The sequence below is a fragment of the Schistocerca serialis genome, chromosome 7, assembly GCF_023864345.2.
Source record: "Schistocerca serialis cubense isolate TAMUIC-IGC-003099 chromosome 7, iqSchSeri2.2, whole genome shotgun sequence".
Classification (NCBI taxonomy): domain Eukaryota; kingdom Metazoa; phylum Arthropoda; class Insecta; order Orthoptera; family Acrididae; genus Schistocerca; species Schistocerca serialis.
In genome coordinates, this window is record NC_064644.1 from 178,435,301 (window position 1) to 178,455,715 (window position 20,415).

Genomic DNA, 20,415 nt, shown 5'->3' on the forward strand with positions numbered 1-20,415 from the left:
ACACGGTTCCAAACTAAAGCGCTTAGAACCGCACGGCCACACTGGCCGGCCTCTGTCAGGAGTCAAAGCAGGAATAGCACAATGGGGTGTAGGGCTTTACATCAGGAAAGAAATGGAATCCAGAGTAGTTGCAGTAAGATACGTAAACGAACGACTGATGTGAATAGATTTGACAGTGTCTAACAAGAAAATTAGGATCGTGTCAGTATATTCGCATTGCGAAGGGACAGATCAAGATAAGATGGAGTAAAGGACAAGGACAGTGTTCTGCTCATTGGTGATTTTAATGCCAGGATTGGAAATCGAACAGAAGGGTATGAAAAGGTTATGGATAAATTTGGAGAGGATATGGAGACCAACAGGAACGGGAAACAACTCTTGGATTTCTGTGCCAGGATGGGCTTAGTAATCACAAACTCATTTTTTAAACATAAGAACATTCACTGGTATACTTGGGAAGGCAGGGGAACCAGATCTGTCATTGACTATATAATAACATATCAGGAATTCAGGAAGGCTGTGAGGGACACACGTATATTCAGGGGATTCTTTGACGACACTGATCACTATTTAATCTGCAGTGAAATTGGTATTGTGGGGCCGAAAGTGCAGGAGGTCAGGTCCATATGTAGGAGGATAAGAGTGGAGAAACTTCAGGATAAGGAAATCAGGCACAAGTACATAACAGTGATCTCAGAAAGGTACCAGTTAGTTGAATGTAGGCAATTACAGTCATTGGAATAGGAATGGACAAGGTACAGGAGACAGTACTAGAAGTGGTTAAAGAATGTCTTGGAACAGTAGTGTGTAAAGGTAGGATGAAGCTAACAGCTTGGTGGAATGACACAGTCAAGGCAGCCTGTAAAAGGAAAAAGATGGCGTATCAAAAATGGCTATATACTAGAACTCAGGTAGACAGAGAAAGGTATATTGAAGAAAGAAACAAAACGAAACAGATAATTGCAGCATCCAAGAAGAAATCTTGGGAAGACTTTGGAAATAGGTTGGAGACTTTGGGTCAAGCTGCTGGAAAACCCTTCTGGAGTGTAATTAGCAGTCTTCGAAAGGGAGGTAAGAAGGAAATGACAAGTATTATGGAGAGGTCAGGAAAAGTGCTGGTGAATCCTGTTGATGCCCTGGGCAGATGGAGGAAATATTTTGAAGAGTTGCTCAATGTAGGTGAAAATACGATCAGTAATGTTTCAGATTTCGAGGTAGAATGGGATAGGAATGACGAAGGAAATAGGATTAAGAAACATGGCTCTGAGCACTATGGGACATAACATCTATGGTCATCAGTCCCCTAGAACTTAGAACTACTTAAACCTAACTAACCTAAGGACATCACACAACACCCAGTCATCACGAGGCAGAGACAATCCCTGACCCCGCCGGGAATCGAACCCGGGAACCCGGGCGCGGGAAGCGAGAACGTTACCGCACGACCACGAGCTGCGGACCCGGTGTCATTATGGAGACTGAGTACAGAATAGATTATTTCGAACAGCTTATTGATATTATGTAAGACTAAAACCTCTTAGAGCTGTTAACCAGACTGTTTGACAAAATTTTACTTTCAAAATCATTGAAATCTTGTTTCATTGTTTTCCTTACGCTAATTTTCGCTTTGGTCAACCTTTATTTGTCAGCTCGGTTTTGACTTTTCTTGAATCTGTGACGGAACTCTCTTTGTTTACGTGCTGTTACACTGCAGTGGGTCTTTGCCACCCTTTAAGATCTTACTCGGAACGTAATTGTCTAAGGTGTACTGAAAGATGCTTTTGAATTTTTCCATTTGCGCTGTACATCTTCCTCCCCAGCACTGAGTATTTTTGTTAACCAAAAACATTTTCCTACCTGTCTTGACATTCTTGCAATACCCGTAATCGCACATGCTACCACAACACTATGATCACTAATACCACCTATACGTTAAGTGATTTGAGAAGTTCAGGCCTGTTTGTTGCTGAGAATCTAAGATTTTACTTTCACGAGGTGGTTCTCTATCACCTAATTTCGGACAAGAGATGCCCAACAATGTCACATGAATGCCTGCCTCTTGCACCAGTTTTGATAACATGACTCTTCCACGAACTGCCTATTTGCTTCTGTCTCGGGTTCTTCGGCCGACGTTCATCTAATGATTTTTCTGACGTTTCGCCAACACGAGTGGCTGGCATTGTCAAAGCTTCACCCTCCATTGCCGGTGGTGAAATAGAGGCGAGCTCGTGGCCGTAGACTATATGTACCTGGCGCGCCAACGTCCGAGGGCTTCTCCGCGGTCATTTCCGGTGCGGTTCTCCTCTTGCTACCTGCGACGGTCGTTCGCTGCAGTACGGGAAGCCAGGATCCGTTTACCTTAAGGCTTTCCTCTTTCTTGTTCAAACTGTTCGCGTGTTTTTGGATTTCTACAGCTTCTCTGAACAAGCGCGTGTGATAGTGCTTCTCTACAGCCAGAACTTCCGTGTCAGCGAATTTTATTACGTGGTCGGTCTCATTCAGTGCGTGCTCTGCCACGGCCGATTTCTCCACCTGCCCCAACCTGCAATGTCGCTTATGCTCTTTGATCCTGGTGTTAATTGATAGTCCAGTCATTCCGACATAAACTTTTCCGCAAGTGCATGGTATACGGTATATTCCCGACATTGCAAGTGGGTCTCTTTTCTCCTTCGCCGATCTAAGACACTCTTTGATCTTCCTTGTCGGTTTGAAAACCGTCTTTACGTCGTGTTTGCGCAATATACGACCGATTCTGTCCGTCACTCTAGGAATGTATGGCAGAAAGGCCGTACCCGACATTTCTTTTTCTGGTTCCTTACTTCGCCGAGTGTGTGGCTCTGTTACACTTCTAATGTAACTTGTGGAGTACCCATTGCTCCTCAGAACAGTTTCCAGGTGTTGCATTTCTCGTTAGAGGTGTTGAGGCTCACATATTCGTCCTGCTCTCGTTACGAGCGTACTAATCATGCCTCTTTTCTGGGTCGGGTGGTGGTTTGACAGTTTGTGCAGGTATCGGTCCGTGTGTGTCGGTTTTCGATACACGCTGTGTCCCAGCTGGGAGTTCCAGTATCAAGAGTGTGCCGAGATTACCAAATTTCACGCGTTATCTCTCACCACGGGCAACGCAGTGGCCGACGGCCTTCTGTTAACAACCGACACCAGAACCGTCTGCGTAGAGTTGGCCACGCAGATAGTCCGACATGAATCCCAGCGAACATTTATGGGACATAATCGAGAGGTTTACTTGCGCACAAAATCCTGCACCTCTGTCTTTTCGCAGTTGTCAACAGCTATGGATCAATATTTCTGCAGGGGACATCTAAAGAAGTGTCGAGTCCATACTACTTCACGTTGCTGCTCTATACCGGGCAAAAGGATGTTCGACATGATATTAGGAGGGATCTAGTGACTGTTGTCAATTCAGTGTATGTGTACAACGATCATATGAGAGTTGAGTATTGGTGTAACTGATAAAAATTAGTATTTTGGGCATAAATATTTATAAGTAATTGAGCAGTTGTAATATTTAAGTTACGTGCGACCGACAGGGTTTGTTGTTGAGTGGAGCCCCCGTTTGCACAAACAAACAAACAAAAAATGTTCAAATGTGTGTGAAATCTTATAGGACTGAACTGCTAAGGTCATCAGTCCCTAAGCTTACGCACTACTTAACCTAAACTATCCTAAAGACAAACACACACACCCATGCCCGAGGCAGGACTCGAACCTCCGCCGAGACCAGCCGCACAGTCCATGACTGCACCGCCTCAGGCCGCTCGGCTAATCCCGCACGGCTTGCACAAACAAATCAGCGACATCTCGTATGTCGTTCTCAATGTATTAAAGTTACAGTAGCCACATCGGTTGCCGCCGAAGTGAAGTTACAACGCGTAGGTTTACAGTTTACACTAACCGTCTTTACGACAACAGATTTTTGAAAGTAAAATAACACGTGTTCTCAACTAACATTCTATGCTGACTTCAAAACTGTAGTTAGATTCCATCTATCACGTAAAGTTTTTGTACGAGAAAATTAGTTTATGTTATTTTAAGTTATGAAAGCTTTTTGGACAGCGAACTGGGTGCATGAGAATTCACTACTTTTAATATGAGTGGGGAAACGAGGCAATAAAGACCATCAGTGTGTAAATATTTTGTCAAATCGAAGACATTTTATGTCTGAAACTGAAAACATCTACCATGAACAGCTTGTAGACCACAAAGAAATTCGGAATAGGAATTAAAATCCATGGAGAAGAAATAAAAACTTTGTGGTTTGACGATGAAACTGTAATTCTGTCAGAGACAGCAAAGGACCTGGAAGAGCAGCTGAACGAAATGGACAGTGTCTTGAGGATATAAGAAGAACATCAACAAAAGCAAAACGAGGATAAGGGAATGTAGTCGAATGAAACCGGGTGATGCTGCGGGAATTAGATTAGGAAATGAGATGCTTAAAGTAGTAAATGAGTTTTGCTATTTGGGGAGCAAAATAACTGACGATGGTCGAAGTAGAGAGGATATAAAATGTAGACTGACAATGGCAAGGAAAGTGTTTCTGAAGAAGAGAAGTTTGTTAACTAGTCCAGTATAGATTTAAGTGTCAGGAAGTCGTTTCTGAAAGTATTTGTATGGAGTGTAGCCATGTATGGAAATGAAATGTGGACGATAAATAGTTTAGACAAGAAGAGAATAGAAGCTTTCGAAATGTGGTGCTACAGAAGAATGCTGAAGATTAGATCGATAGATGACATAACAAATGAGGAGGTATTGAATATGATTGGAGAGAGAGAAATTTGTGGCACAACTTGACTAGAAGAAGGGACGGTTGGTAGGGCATATTCTGAGACATCAAGGGATCACCAATTTAGTACTGGAGGGCATCGTGGAGGGTGAAAATCGTAGAGGGAGAGCAAGAGTTGAATACACTAAACAGATTCAGAAGGATGTAGGTTGCAGTAGGTACTGGGAGATGAAAAAACAGGATAGAGTAGCATGGAGAGCTGCATCAAACGAGTCTCTGGACTGAAGACAACAACAACAACATTTCGCCCCTTAGGAGTTGATTTTCCAAAAGCAGTGAAATGAGTATTTATTTCTATTACAGGAGCCAAACATTAATTTTTATAAATCCAGCTTCAAAAAAGCTTGCATTTGCATAAAAAATTTCATTCCCTCTTCCCGTCCGCCATAGGGGTGAATTTCCAAAAACAATGAAATACAATTTTTTTTGTTTATAACCAATTTTCATAGATCTCGCTTTAAACTTAAATTAGTAGTTTTTTAATAATGATTTATTTTCAAAAATCCCTGACGGAGTGGGGATTTTCTCTGCCAGGGGACTGGGTGTTTGTGTTGTCCTCATCATTATCATTCGGGACAGTGGCGAGATTGCATTGTGTAAAAATTGGACTGTGTCAAAATTGGGACTTTGTACGGGCGCTGATTACCCCGCATCTGAGCGCCACACAAACCAAATATCATCATCATCATCATCGGAAATTTTCTGAACTGTCAACCTGAGAACGGCTACAAAGCCGAAATCATGATTTTCCGAATAATGCGAATAGTAATTTACAGTTTAATGGGGAAATTTCTTTCAAAACGTTTGCGTATGATGCGGGAATGTCGCGAGTTTTCGGTTATACTTGCGAACTCGTGTTTTCGTCCTCTTTTCTGAGCTTGTCGAGTGCACTTGTATCTGACAACAGACTCAGCAGAGACTACCGAGTCTAGTCTATAGGCACACGGAGACGGCGAGTACGGAGGTGACGTCACAGGTCTCGCTGGCGAGTTTAAAGCAGGTATACGGAGCTCATTTCTGATCTATACCGTCTTCCCAGGGACGCGGCACAATACGCACCGTTCCTACTCTTTCGCCGGAGGCCATTATCCAGAGAGATGTAATGATTGCGACCAAGGCAGCAGGTTTCACACATTCCCACTTCAGCCAAAGAATGACAGTATGGAATTTACTGATATCTTAAGATTAAAGTCTCATTAAATGAGCCGTCACAGATTTTTTTATACTGAGATAACGACAGAAATCAGCTGCGAGCTACATCATCTCCATCTTTACTCAGAAAAGTTTTACGATAGAAAACAGTGATAAGCAGTTGGTTAAGGGCGATCGATTTCAAATACCGTATACGGGGTGTGTTTTGAAACAAAGTACCGTTTTGGAATTCCGCCTCTGCATCGTCGCGAGCGGCACTTGGCGCATGCACGCTGTGTACTGCACTGTGTTGGCAATCCACAGATGCCATTACAGAGTAATTCGGTGTGTTTACGTTTGTTTTCTAGTATTTAAGATGCCTCCTTCGACTGAGATGCCCGCCGACACTGAAATACCAGCTGTGATTCGTTTTTCTTAGGGCTTAAAGCGTGAAAACGACTGAAATAACAGTCGGACCAGTGACGTGAATGGAGGAAACCTTATGAGCGCTGGTATAGCACGGAAATGGGCGATAGCTTGTAAAGATAGCAATACAAATTGGTATGATGAGGAACGAAGTGAGCGACCTTCAGTCATTACTGCCGAACTGGTGCAAAAATTGATGAAAAAGTGAGAGAGATCAGACGTTTTGCTATTTCGACGTTATGCGGTGAGATTCCTCAGGTGTCAAGAAATGTCCTCTATGCAGTTGTTATAGAATGCTTAAATTATCGGAAGTGATGCACGCAGTTGGTACCGAAAGTGCTAACAGAGTGCTAACAGAGCTAGCCAGTTGTTAGACTTTCCTAGAACGGTGTAGTGAGGAAGGTGACCAGTTTTTGACCCATATTGTCACAGGCAGCGAAACATGGGTGACTTACGTTACATTTGAATCCAATTAGCAATCCTTGGGATAGCGGCATTCAACAGTATCCAAGAAAGTGAAGTTCAAGCAAATAATCTCAGCTCAGAAAATCATGTGTACCGTTTTTAGGTATTCTAAGGGGTTGTTACTCGTAGATTTTTTGCCCCTTGGTGACGCCATCAATTCTATTACTTACTATGAGACCTTAAAAAACTACACCATTCAATCCAAAACAAAAGGCGTGGCATGCTGAGTAGGAGGATACTTTTGCTCCATGACAATGCCCGTGCACACAGGACCAATGGGACTCAAGAGCTAATCGGATCATTTGGCTGAGAACAACTTGATCACCCTCCATACAACTCCGGTCTACATCACCCAGTCATTACCACATGTTGTTGCACTTGAAGAAGCATCTAGGTGGTCAGTACCATAATGACGATGACGATATCAAAATGACTGTGTTGAAATGGTTGTCTCATCACGCAGCAGATATCTACAAGGAAAGTATTCAGAAGCTGTTGTACGATACGATAAGTGCCTTAATATTGGTGGGAATTACGTAGGAAAGTAGGTTAAAGTACAGGGTATCATGCAAAAATAAAATTGCCAATTAAAATATACTTGTTTTATTTTTATTTCAAAAGGATATTTACTTTAAAAAATACACAGCTCAAAATAAATTTTCAGGTGAAATTTCTAAAGGTAACTGACACCAATCCTTCCCAGTGTTTTAAGTACTCACACCACAGTTCCCAGAAGAAAGTAGCCACTTGAAGACTTACGCAGGTAAGAAGTGAAAATACCGGTGTTTTGAAGTCTTTCAGAAATAATCATATAGCTGTGATTAAGGTTCTCTGGAATTACTATTGCTTTGGAAATAATAGTTTTTCAGGACAAGTTTAGCCAACTTAAAACCTGTTTCTTAATTAAAACACTACGATTTTGATTCTTGAAAGCAACCAGTCTGGAATTTAGTGATTGGTGTTATTTGACGATGTGTCTTTGTACAGTTGCTGCCCAGTTACACTTTAATGTTAACTTTATAACATAAGCGCTTGTCTGCTGAAAAGTAAGTTGATTTGGTCTATGTAATTAACTTCGGGTAGCTACAGTAGTTATTTCGTTCTTATTGTGTTTATATTAGATCAGAATAGAAATACAAGTTTAATTTTCTCAGACCTGAGCTTAGATATTATGAATGAAAAGCTTATATTGGCCATCAATGCATTGTTCCAGGACAAAATAATATTGAAATACTAAATTATCAAAACTGACTCGAAGTGAATACTATTTTTGATATAAAGTAACTGAAATACATGCGCCACTCGAAAAACGCAATGTTAAACACCTAAAAATTGTAATCTCTCAGGTTTTCTCTGCGTAATTGCTTACTAGTGTGCTTCCGAGTGTTTTGTAGAGTTGTTGTTTCAATTTCATGCACAATATTTCGACTGCTGACGAAGCCCTGTGATACAGTGTCATGCTGCTTAATGTTCATAGGGAAGGTGTTCTTTATTATTTGCTTTCTACATTTGATACCATCTGATTTCATTCATGTGATGGAATGTTTGGCAGTAGTTAACGCTCTTGCTTGTGTGCTCTAGAGAAGGCATAGCGGTAGGCTTTACCTGTGTGCGAAGGACGAGGGTGCCAAGTTAATTGACAGCAGTAAAAGCGTACTTCAGCTGAGAGCCGAGGGGAGATACCTGGGTAAAACGTTTGCCAACAGCCGAGTCTCCTGGTCTTATCGTGCAGACACAGGGGGTGGCGCCGGTCGGTTGGCGGCCGTGTCCAGGGCCAAGAAATCGCTGCAGCTTTAACCTGCGTATTGTATGATCCGATATCTAGCAGTAAAGTAGAGTATGGGCCCTTGTTAGGTAGAAAGCGGATGAGATGACTGAAGGTTTTGCGAACTCCGTGGGACAGTGCAGGCGTTTAGACTATGCTACAAAACATATTTGTGGAGGCAAGAGGCTTTTAGCGAGTTTATAACCTTTGTTTAGAAAGTTCGAAATGGACGCAACAGGAGAGAGAGCGATCTTTTTATGAAGGTCTGTGGTTCAATACAAGTCATGCTTTTAGCAGGGACACGGCGTAAACTCATGGGAAAGAGGGCCCGGAGCTGTATCTTTTTTCCTTTTTCTCCAAATTAATTTTTAAAGTCGCTTGTTGGTACGCTGTATACGCTGAGCAGGGGGCGGCCTCCCAGCGTCGAATGACGAGCTCTAGGTCATTATTAGCTTGTGCTAATGAATGCAAATGTGCTATGCTATCGAGCTGCAGAGGAAAGCTGTGGAGAACAGAGAAGGACTCTCTTGTACTGGCGCTTCGCTAGTTAAGAACAGCAGGTCTTTACCTAGACAGTGAGACTTGTGTCCTTTGTTAGTGTGCCACTTAGAGCCTGTGCCAGTCACCATCTGAACCCTCAGAGGTACTGCTTCTTTCATAATGCACAGAACAAGTTGTGTGTGGGTGTACTTACTTGTTTTGAGTCTGCCGTCTAAACATTGGCATATACTGTCATGCCTAATCATGTAATGGAGCCAATTTGTTTGGCAGACCAGCAAATGGGTCCATCTGCATACTGGAATTCACTGCAGTTTCAGAGGCTCTTAGGGTAGTACCTGCATTCCAAATCAGCCGAATGCAAGACCGCATACTTGCCCATATCCGTGCGCGCGCCGTTACAGATTGCCAATGTCCGCGACTGCACTGGGCGAGCCCGTCACACTGAACCACCCTCACCTGGAGAAGGCTATGGTGGAGGGCTCCAATATATGCTTCTCAGCACCCTTTTCTTTGAAACCACGTTTTTCTTTGTGCAACAGTTCAGTACAGATGCTTGAGAGTAACCTAGCTTTTTGGCCATACCACAGATTCGCATTTGTGAAGTGAGATAAAGCGATTAGTTCTGGTTGGTGTTGGTGTGTTAATCCACAGCTGATCACTTTTTTAACCAAAGACTTCATATTATTGAAAGCAATTGTCAGATAAAATGTTTGTGTGGCATTCCTTTAGCCTTCCTTTGTCATTTGATATTAAGGAAGAATAAAGCAGTTTTTATTTAGACCACAACTTCTCCCAGTGTTCTATTTATATTACCTTCGCCATTTTATTAAAATCATGGATTTGTCCAAAATCAAGGTTCAGTCATAATGAAATTGAATATACTCATTAACAATTTTTGACATTTTGATTAACATCCAAGAATATTATTTTTATTCAGAGTATTAGTTTTAAACAGCACCCTGTCAGTCAGATCCTTTTCTTTTATGCACCAAGCAACAGTTCGCAATTGCTGATGAAAACAACCACCATCTTACAACTAGCAACCCCTGCCAAAATCTTGCAGTTGGCGACCCTGCCAGGATTTGAACCTGGAATCTTCTGACCTCTTCCTTAGGTGCTTCGAGTTTTGCTGTTTTGTTTACCTGCTGCTTGGATTCCAACCTGACTGTGCACTGTCTTGTACTTTTGGTGCTCTGCAGCTTGTGGAAAGGCTAAATGTCATATTAGTAACTAACTGTTCGATCAAAACTGCTTTTTGGTAGTATATTATATCACTAAACTAGTTCTGGGTGTTGTCCACCGTCAGAAATATCTGTATTACACAAAAGAAATATATTTCTTGTAGTAAATTACTTCCAGTGTATGTTATAGAGTTTCCCCAATGACAATATTTCACAGTGTTCATGTAATAATATGACCAGTTGAAAACAGCTCCTATTGGAGCACTAAAAATGCGAATATATTCCTGTTTATTTAAAAGACTGACTGAAAAGTGGGGTACCAACTGCTTCATTCTACCTTCATAACCACCTTTAAAAATTTTCCCAAAAATGTTGGCACACAAAAATATTAGCACTTTTTTAAGAAGCAATTCACCACAAACTCCCATTAGTTCCTTTAACTGTAACTTATGCACACCCACTAGTCCATTGTTGAAAATTTCTCATACCCATCCACTCCCACTTGCATTTTCTCACTCACTCATTCAGCTGCATTCATTGTCATAATCTCTCTGTGTATTTCTGTTATTGTCTCTTGCATCACAGCCACAGTCACCTTCATTCTGTCCTGTTTCTACAGTCTCCTCTCACTGTCACTGCCTCTGTCCTCCTCACTGTCATTTTTATATGCTCTGTCTCTTACCATCACTGACTCTCACCTATTTTCCTCTTTATCACCCCCCCCCCCCTCCTAACACTGACTCTTTTCCTAGCATTGTTCTGTCACAGTCAGCTATGTTCCACTTCAATGTCTCTCTCTGTTTCTCTCACGTTGCCATTGTCTCTTTCCAACTTTCTGTAACACAACCACTTCGACTGTCTTCCAGTATTTGGACATCTCCACACACACACACACACACACACACACACACACACACACACACACACACACACACACACATATATATATATATATATATATATATATATATATATATATATATATATAATTAACGTAACACATCCAATGATATGTTCAGTGCAGATGCACACCTGGCTTGAACTCTTACGAAATTCGGTGAAATAAAATGCCACAAGTAATGACCATAATGGGCATGGGGCACTACAAGGATAGTTTGTGGATAAGTTGAGAATTTGGAATTTTTGCAGTTCCAGCGATCTCTGTGTCTGGATAGCACAGTAGTCAGGGTATCTCTCTAGTAAACAGGAGACACTGGTCCGAACCACAGTCCAGCACAAAATTACAACTTGCCCCATTGATTTCAATCAATGCCCACTCACACCCAATTCCTTTGTGTCTCTTTCCCCATATGTATTACTTTTCCATTTCTTTGCTACTGCCACTGTCTTCTTCTCTCTCAGCATAGAAAAACACGAATATGTTCTCATGCGAACATTTTTGGGAAAATAATGTAGACAATTTATGGCAAATTTCTCCAAGTCACATCACTTTGTAAACTACATTTTCCTGTCAAAACGGGTTTTACGTACGTATTTTACGTGTACAAGTAGGGTAATTTTGAACTTCTGCATCTTGAAAATTGATAAAGATATCATGAAAATTTTCAAGCTTGTTAGAGATGGGGATCTTACAACTGCATCGTAAAAATTACAACTAGTTGCTGTGCATAGCCATCTTGGAATCCTCGGCTGGGTTTTCGTCCGCTGGTGACCGCGAAAATATAGTAGAAAACCCTTTTCTTGTGATTTTCCGAGTAACCTCCAGTGAATAACGGTGCCATCGTAAGTCCCATCAAGCCCACCGTGGACCACATCAAATTCAGAAAGAACTCACACATTTGATCCATTTGCCTAAACTAGAAGAAATGTCTAATATTCATACTTTGACTCTGCACTGAACGATAGTGACACTATGATGCTCCTTCCATTGTACATACAAATGTTCCCTAGCCCAGGGGCTATCCAAAATATTTGACCCTACCTCTTCATCACCAATAGAACGTCAGATATGAGCACCAAAAAATCCCACTTGCATATTGATTGCATGTTTTATGAACACACACATGTAAGCAGTACACGGATTTTTTTATGAAATGTATGCAGTTGTCATTAACAATTCCTGTATGTGCGAAGATTATTTTTGGTATACATCAAAAATACATAGGGGAAGGTGGGGCAAGACGGGGAGGTGGGGTAAGACGGGGAACGGCTATAAGCTACAGTTAGAGTGCTGCCATCTGTGGATAGCTATGTCAACATCATCAATACACAGGTCCTAGTGTTTTGACATTGCTGAATCTTAGTTTCGCGGCGGTTTCTGTGAGATTTGCAAGGTACGTACAATTGTTATACTGATTTGCAATGTTTTACACCTTTCGAGGTCCTAAAACATGTGTTTCGCGAACATTTGTCCAGACTGTATATATAGAACTGAATAGTACGTCTTATTAACAGTAAACTGCTGTGTCAGTAGTCAATGTTCACTAAATAGTGTTCATGTAGGCGTAAGATAACCTGACAGCATGGTAGGGGGCAAGACGGGGTGGGGCAAGATGCGGAGCTTCCCCATCTTGCCCCTACTATTTGTCCAACCATTACGTTCTTATCGTCTCATGTGTTTACCTCACTGCGGGTTTTGAACACGTACATTATACGTTGAATACAATTGTAAATAGAATGGTATTCGTTATTCCAACGTTTCCTAATGAATTACAATATACAAAACCTGCAAAGTCAGTATTCTTGCAATGCTTTAACGACTGACTATTGGAAATATGATATTTACTATATAATATAGATTAATACTACGTTCCACGTGTTTTATTTCAGATGGTTTGCAAGTATCGGCGACAAACGTCTAGGCAAGATTGGTCATTGGAGTCAATGGAAGAGGCTGTAAATGCTGTTATAGAAGGTCATATGGATTCTTTCAGGGCTGCTCGGCAGTTCAACGTGCCACAGACGACAATCGAACGACATGTGGCGAAGAAACGTGCTAATCTTGGCTATACAGTTGTGAAAAGGTTAGGACCAATCACTAGTGTGTTTACCCCAGAACAAGAGGCAGAACTTAAAGGCTACTTAACACAGATGGAAGGACAGTATTTTGGCCTAACACTTAATGAACTTTCTGAAATTGCTTTTCAACTAGCTGAACGAAACACCAAACATCCATTTAATACTGCACCCAAATCTGCTGGAAGAGATTGGTTAAATGGTTTTCTTGCACGAAATCCTACCTTAACAATACGAAAACCAGAGGCCACATCCTTTGCACGAGGAATGGGGTTTAATCGAGTTGCTGTAGATCGGTTTTTCGATCTGCTAGAAAGTCAATTATACACATTCAAGTTTACGGGAGACAGAATTTTCAATTGCAATGAGACTGGTTTAACAGTCATTCCAAAAGGTCAAACAAAGGTGGTTGCTTTGAAAGGGCGCAGACAGGTGGGAGCAGTTACTTCAGCAGAAAGTGGCCAGCCTGTGACTGCAGAAATCTGTGTTTCAGCGTCGGGCTGCTACGTACCACCTATGTTAATTTATCCTCGAAAACGAATGCAACAAGCGTTTGCTCACAGGCTCCCGTGTTCGATTCCCGGCCGGGGACTGGGTGTTTGTGTTGTCTCATCATCATTTGGGAAGTGGTGAGATTGGAACTGGACATATTGGGAACTTGTACGGGCGTTGATGACCTCGATGGTGAGAGCCCCACAAACCAACATCGTGATCATCCAGTTTTTGTATAGCATTAGCCGCATGTGTTTACTCTTAAAACTATAAATATACAGTAAACGTTTTAGGAAAAAACCGATAATTATGACATCATTGTATGGCCTCATTTTATCCGATATAGCGGGTAAAATAATGCAGTAAGTGAGGTAAACTAGCGAAAGAAGTGGCATAAGGTATTTAATTCCACACATCGTGTTATACAAAATATACTAATAGAATATTACTTTTATTAAACAGAATACTGAACAACGTAGTTAACAAAAAGAAAATAGAGAAAATATCAGCTGAATTAACTATGGGATAGATACAAAACAATAATAATACATTTCTTTTAAAATAGTAACAAAAGTAAAGAACATACGAGTATAACGGTATTCAGTAATTGGTCTCTTGTATACCTGTAAAGCAACAAGCGATTCTTCAGAGAAGAGTCACAGTTAATAGTTTTCAGGACTACCGCACCCTTTACATTGAGAACGGCACGATAAAGCGCAAGAAATATACCGGTACCGTTCCTCACCATCTCTGACGAATTCATCACATACTACAGAACATCTTTGCCTCTGGTCTGTGTACTGGTTGGCGTTCTGTCGAATGAAAGTTCCGTTATGAACAGCACTGATAGTATTTGTTCGCCGTGCAAGAAGCTCTCTCTGTTTTACGGGTGTAGGTCCTCAACATCCGAACAGGGGAACCAATTCTTATAAAAATGGTACACTATGTTATTTTGACTTTCATTAATTATATTATATTTACCTACCTACTATCATTACCGTAAAATTGAAATGGGATAAAATGACGCGCACGGCCTCTGTGCGTCAAATAACCCCAAAACGCATGGTCTATATGAAACTACATTTCTATACTCCCGCTTTGCTTACGATAAATAATACTTATTTAATTATGAGTTTTAATGTGCAGATATAGGCATAACAGCAAAAACTTCTGTTATAGCGTAATAAGGAATGCTTACTTCTTAGAAACTAGAGATCAAATATTAGAGGAAGCACAGACAAATCACACTCTACGTTCTTGCACCGACAACTGGTGAGTAATGGTTCCCGTGTTCTGTATGGTTAGTTGTGTAAATGAGCATCACCAGTCAGACAAGACTAGCTCTCACAGTTAAAGATATGATGATGTGCATTTTACTAGCTGCGTCAAATTCCCCCATCCCTCCCTGCACTAAACGTTTAGGTGGCTGCCAGTGCGGTAAGTCTCAGGGCCGTTACTGCTTAGGTACTGCTGCGTCAGCTTTTTCCACACCCTGCCTCGCTGGCTCGCTTACTACAATGCAAAGGCTGTGCTATATTTGGCAAAGCATGACACTCTTACTTGTCTGTGGCTGGCGCTGCTACAATCCACTTCCAACTTCCCATATTTATGATCAAGTAAGGTCGGTGCAAACAATGGAGAGGTTTGATGACACTCATTCAATAATTCCTGTGACTCTGTATCTTGGTGTGATTGGGATCCGGGAAATGGTAGAGGGGGCTGTTGATCTCCCGCTTTCAAGACATTGGCACAGTGGTTTGAGTATCATGTCACCAAACACGGTGCCAGAGCTGTGTGGTGAAGTATAAAAAGTTAAGGTGACGAGATGGGACTCAGGAAGTTTGAATGCGCTTTACTCAGCATATATGATCGTAAGAAGTAGTCTGTTTCCTGATGAGATGAAGTGTTTTTTTATTTAGTTATTTTTTTACTGAGAAGTGCTATTTATTCAGTTCCGCTCCAATGATTCCCTCACTTAAAAGAAAGGTGATCATGACATTTTGGCTTTTGTACGTTATCGATGTGCATGTCAGAGAGAGGGAGCGAGTTACGTTACTTTTAAACAATCTTTGGTCTTGTCGTGGCACAGTCTCATTGCCTCTGTGCAGTCTGATACATATTTGGTTGAAGTGTGGTAGGTGACGGACGTATTGACCGCTAAGGTCGCAGGTTCGAATCCTGCCTAGGGCGTGGATGTGTGTGATGTCCTTAGGTTAGTTAGGTTTAAGTAGTTCTAAGTTCTAGGGGACTGATGACCTCAGCAGTTAAATCCCATAGTGCTCAGAGCCATTTGAACCATTTGAACGGACGTATTTAGTAGGTCTGCATTGACTTGTGATGATTGTATCTGTTAGATACAGAAAGATTTATTGTAAAGGACAACAAGGATGAATACGATGTATGTATTGGAAAGTGAAAGGTATATAAATTTTGAATAATGTTAACTCTTTTTTGAACAGAAGAAGTTTGAGGTAATACTGTAGCAGTGCACGCCTAATTTGTAGAAATGGTTATTGGTAGGTAGTTAACATGGTTCACTTGCTTAGAGAAAGATCACCCCACTTCCCTGAGTCACGCATTAACATGTTAATTGATTAAGCTCTGTTAATATTATATCCTTCTTAAGTCATTGTTAAGCGCAGTATTGCGTAGACCTATTTTATGTGTGAAGATCACGCGAAGTTTTACTGTGACTTTTTGAATATATAATTCATTCTAAAATCATTGTCCTGGAATATTATTTTGTAGGAATAGTTACTCTCCCCACCCCACTGTTTATCACTACGCATTATCACATGTGGTATGCGAAAGCTGGAAATTTTATTTAGAAATAGAGATCTAGCTCATCCGCTGCCTGCCAGCTGTTTGGTGCTGTGCTTTCGAGAAATCTGCAACAAGGTTGTCAGGTAAGTGGAAAATTTTGATTAGGGCTAGATAATTGTTTAACATCAGTTGTGCATTTAATACAAAACAAGGCGTATTCAGATCAGTTACAGTTCAGTTCAGATTATGTTCTGTTTGGTCAAAGGTTAGCACACGAGTTTAAGTTGGATAACCGTTTGTAAGGACATAGCTTTTGTAATACCGGGTGATCAAAAAGTCAGTATAAATTTGAAAACTGAATAAATCACGGAATAATGTAGATAGAGAGGTACAAATTGACACACATGCTTGGAATGACATGTTGTTTTATTAGAACAAAAAAAAAACAACAAAGTATTGCTAGACGCGTGAAAGATCTCTTGCGCGCGTCGTTTTGTGATGATCGTGTGCTCAGCCGCCACTTTCGTCATGCTTGGCCTGCCAGGTCCCCAGACCTCAGTCCGTGCAATTATTGTCTTTGGGGTTACCTTAAGTCTCAAGTGTATCGTGATCGTCCGACATCTCTAGGGATGCTGAAAGACAACATCCGACGCCAATGCCTCACCATAACTCCGGACATGTTTTACAGTGCTGTTCACAACATTATTCCTCGACTACAGCTATTGTTGAGGAATGATGGCGGACATATTGAGCATTTCCTGTAAAGAACTTCATCTTTGCTTTGTCTTACTTTGTTATGTTAAATTAGTGCTATTCTGAACAGATGAAGCGCCATCTGTCGGACATTTTTTGAACGTTTGTATTTTTTTGGTTCTAATAAAACCCATGTCATTCCAAGCATGTGTGTCAATTTGTACCTCTCTATCTACATTATTCCGTGATTTATTCAGTTTTCAAATTTATACTGACTTTTTGATCACCCGGTACGTAGATCGGTTTAAATTACCTCTGGGTATGGCCACGCGGTGCATCTGACATGTGGTCGTCGCACGGTAGCGCTGGCAGCAGTCCACATACACAGAGATGTGTTGGTGCATGTCAGAGTACGGTGCAGCGAATAATTATTTAGAAATAGAGATCTAGCTCATCCGCTGCCTGCCAGTTGTTTGGTGCTGTGCTTTCGAGAAATCTGCAACAAGGTTGTCAGGTAAGTGGAAAATTTTTATTAGGGCTAGAGAGGAAATAAATACAATTTTGTAAAGCCCTTGTGCTAGGGATCATTTGTATACCCAACAGAAGGATCATCTTACTATAACTACCTACAGTACAGAGTCAAAGATTGAATATTACGCGCTTCCTCCAGCTTACGCAAATGCAGCAAATCGGATGGATCCTTTTGCATTAGATGTGGTCTACGATGCAACTTAAGGAGTTTATGGAATTACCGTTTATTTCATCGGCGGTTCCTGAGTAAACATAGGTTTTCGGTACCAAAACTGAGTCGCGGATTCCAAGAAGACTATGCACGGCAAATGGCTGAAATTTTGTAATATATTCCCAAGATTCAGGTCTCGAACAACTTTGAAACTTTCCTTGCTATCTTTAATTGTTTCCGAGACTCAGAGGTTCCAATTTACCCTACATGTACACGTAAAAAAGGCATCTACTGCCTGGTGTCAGGCAAAAACATAGTCACTTTATACTGACATCGCACGGAAAAATATGCTATAAAGTGTCTCCGCTAACATCAGAAGGATTCTAGGAAGTCTATATTGTAGTTCTGAAGTACATGCAAAAGTTTGTTCCACACAAAATCTCATTTGAGGTGTAAAACTAGTTTTGTGTTATTTCGATTTCAAGTAAACTATCAAAATTTTACAGACCAATTAAGTTTTTTTCATTTGACAGATGTGCCCTGCTGTAGCAGGGAAAATAATTGAAGCAGCGGAAAAATTCTATTATCGGAGCACAAAAAAGGCGAATATGCTCCTCCTTATTAAAGGCTCTGGCTGAAAAATGGGTTGCCAGCTGCCTCAATAGACCTTCCTCAGTACCTTTAAAAATTTTTCCAAAAATTTTGGCATGTGAACAATTTCGTTCTTTTTTGTGCTGAGAGAGAAGGAGACAGTGACAATGGTAAAGAGAGAAAAAGTAATAGCTATTGGAAGGTAGCAGAAAGTATCACTGCTCCACATCAATCTGAAATACGAACACAGTGCTTTAGCCTACAATGGCGAAAAGGCTAACTCAGTTCCACCGAAGAACCTGAGCTCAAACATAAACAGCAATAAGATGAGATAATAAAATTTATTTTTTTTCGGCTGAAATATTACTGAGAAAAACCACCTAATAGTTAACTATGCATTCCAGCCACGAATTACAACAGTGACAGAGCTAATCAAGCAAAAGGTAATTAAAGAATTTATTTCTGTTTTTGAAATTATGATAATCACAGTTCTCTGTAGCCAGTTGTACTGCACGCCCTATGGGCATCGATCTGCATTATGCACGCAAACGCACTCACGAATTCGGGCAGCTGAATCGGTGTGATCGCCGGCACGTGCTAGGCATATACAGGCCGGCAGACATAAGAAGCAAGGAGGCAGGTCACTACTTAGCCTACAGACGATGGTATTAGTAAAGACTTTTGCTGACAGACATATTTGTTAAGGTGAGAGAGCAGGAGGTAGCAGAATTTGACCGGAAACATACAGTCGATGCTTTATTGCAGTGTCCGTAACCTTAGACAACCTCAAGCGAATGTCTTCATTCCTTAGAACTTCCGCATCTCACTTCTTTGCGGATTGATTCCTTCTCACTAGTCTCTTAAACTTCAGCATTCTCTTCATCACTACTAAATTTGGACCTGAGTCTGTATCAACTCCTGTGCACGCCTCACAATCCACTATTTGATTTCGGAACTTCTGCCTGACCATGATGTAATCTGATATCTTCCCGTATCTTCCGGCCTTTTCCAAGTGCACCTCCTCCTCTTGTGATTCTCGAACTGAGTATTCAATATTATTAGCTAAAATTTATTGCAGAATATAATTAGTCTTTCTTCTCTCTAACTCCTAGTACCAACCCCATACCGAGCGAGGTGGTGCAGTGGTTAGCACACTGGACTCGCATTCGGGAGGACGACGGTTCAATCCCGTCTCCAGCCATCCTGATTTAGGTTTTCCGTGATTTCCCTAAATCGTTTCAGGCAAATGTCGGGATGGTTCCTTTGAAAGGGCACGGCCGATTTCCTTCCTAATCCTTCCCTAACCCGAGCATGCGCTCCGTCTCTAATGACCTCGTTGTCGACGGGACGTTAAACGCTAACCACCACCACCACCAACCCCATATTTTCCTGCAACGCTTTCTTGAACTCCTTTCCGTACAACCGCATTCTAGTCTTCCAGGACTGTTAGATTTTCATCTCCATTTAGGTACTGAATCACCCGTTCAATATTCTCATATACTTTCTCTGTCTCTTCGTCTTCTGCTTGCGGTGTCGGCTTGTATACCAAAACTATCGTTGTCTGTGTTAGTGTGCTGTCGATTCTGATGAGAGCAATCCTATCGCTGAACTATTCACAGTAGCTCACTCTCTGCCCTACCTTTCTATTCATAACGAATCCTACTCCTGTTATAAGATTTTCTGCTGCTGCTCATATTTCCGTATACTCATCTGACCACAGAACTTCTTTCCATTTCACTTCAGTGACCCTTACTATATCTAGATTCAGCCTAAGCATTTCTCTTTTTGGATTTTCTAGCTTCCCTACAACGTTCAGACTTCTGACAGTCCTCGCCCCGAGTCGTAGAACGTTATCCTTTCCTTGGTTATTCAGTCTTTTTTTCAGGGTCACCTCCCGTAAATCCGAATGCGGTACTATTTCGGAAACTTTTGCCAATGGAGAGAT

General features: G+C 41.3%; 1 protein-coding gene and 1 non-coding gene across 2 annotated transcripts in view; one reads left to right on the top strand and one right to left on the bottom strand.

Moving 5' to 3' along the window:
* The window catches only part of LOC126412692 (brachyurin-like), a 344,847-nt gene that overhangs the window by 119,405 nt on the left and 205,027 nt on the right, over positions 1-20,415 (bottom strand). The gene's annotated exons all lie outside the window — the stretch shown is intronic.
* Trnaa-cgc (transfer RNA alanine (anticodon CGC)) lies at positions 19,599-19,671 on the top strand. The gene has a single exon. It is a non-coding gene; the product is annotated as a tRNA-Ala (tRNA).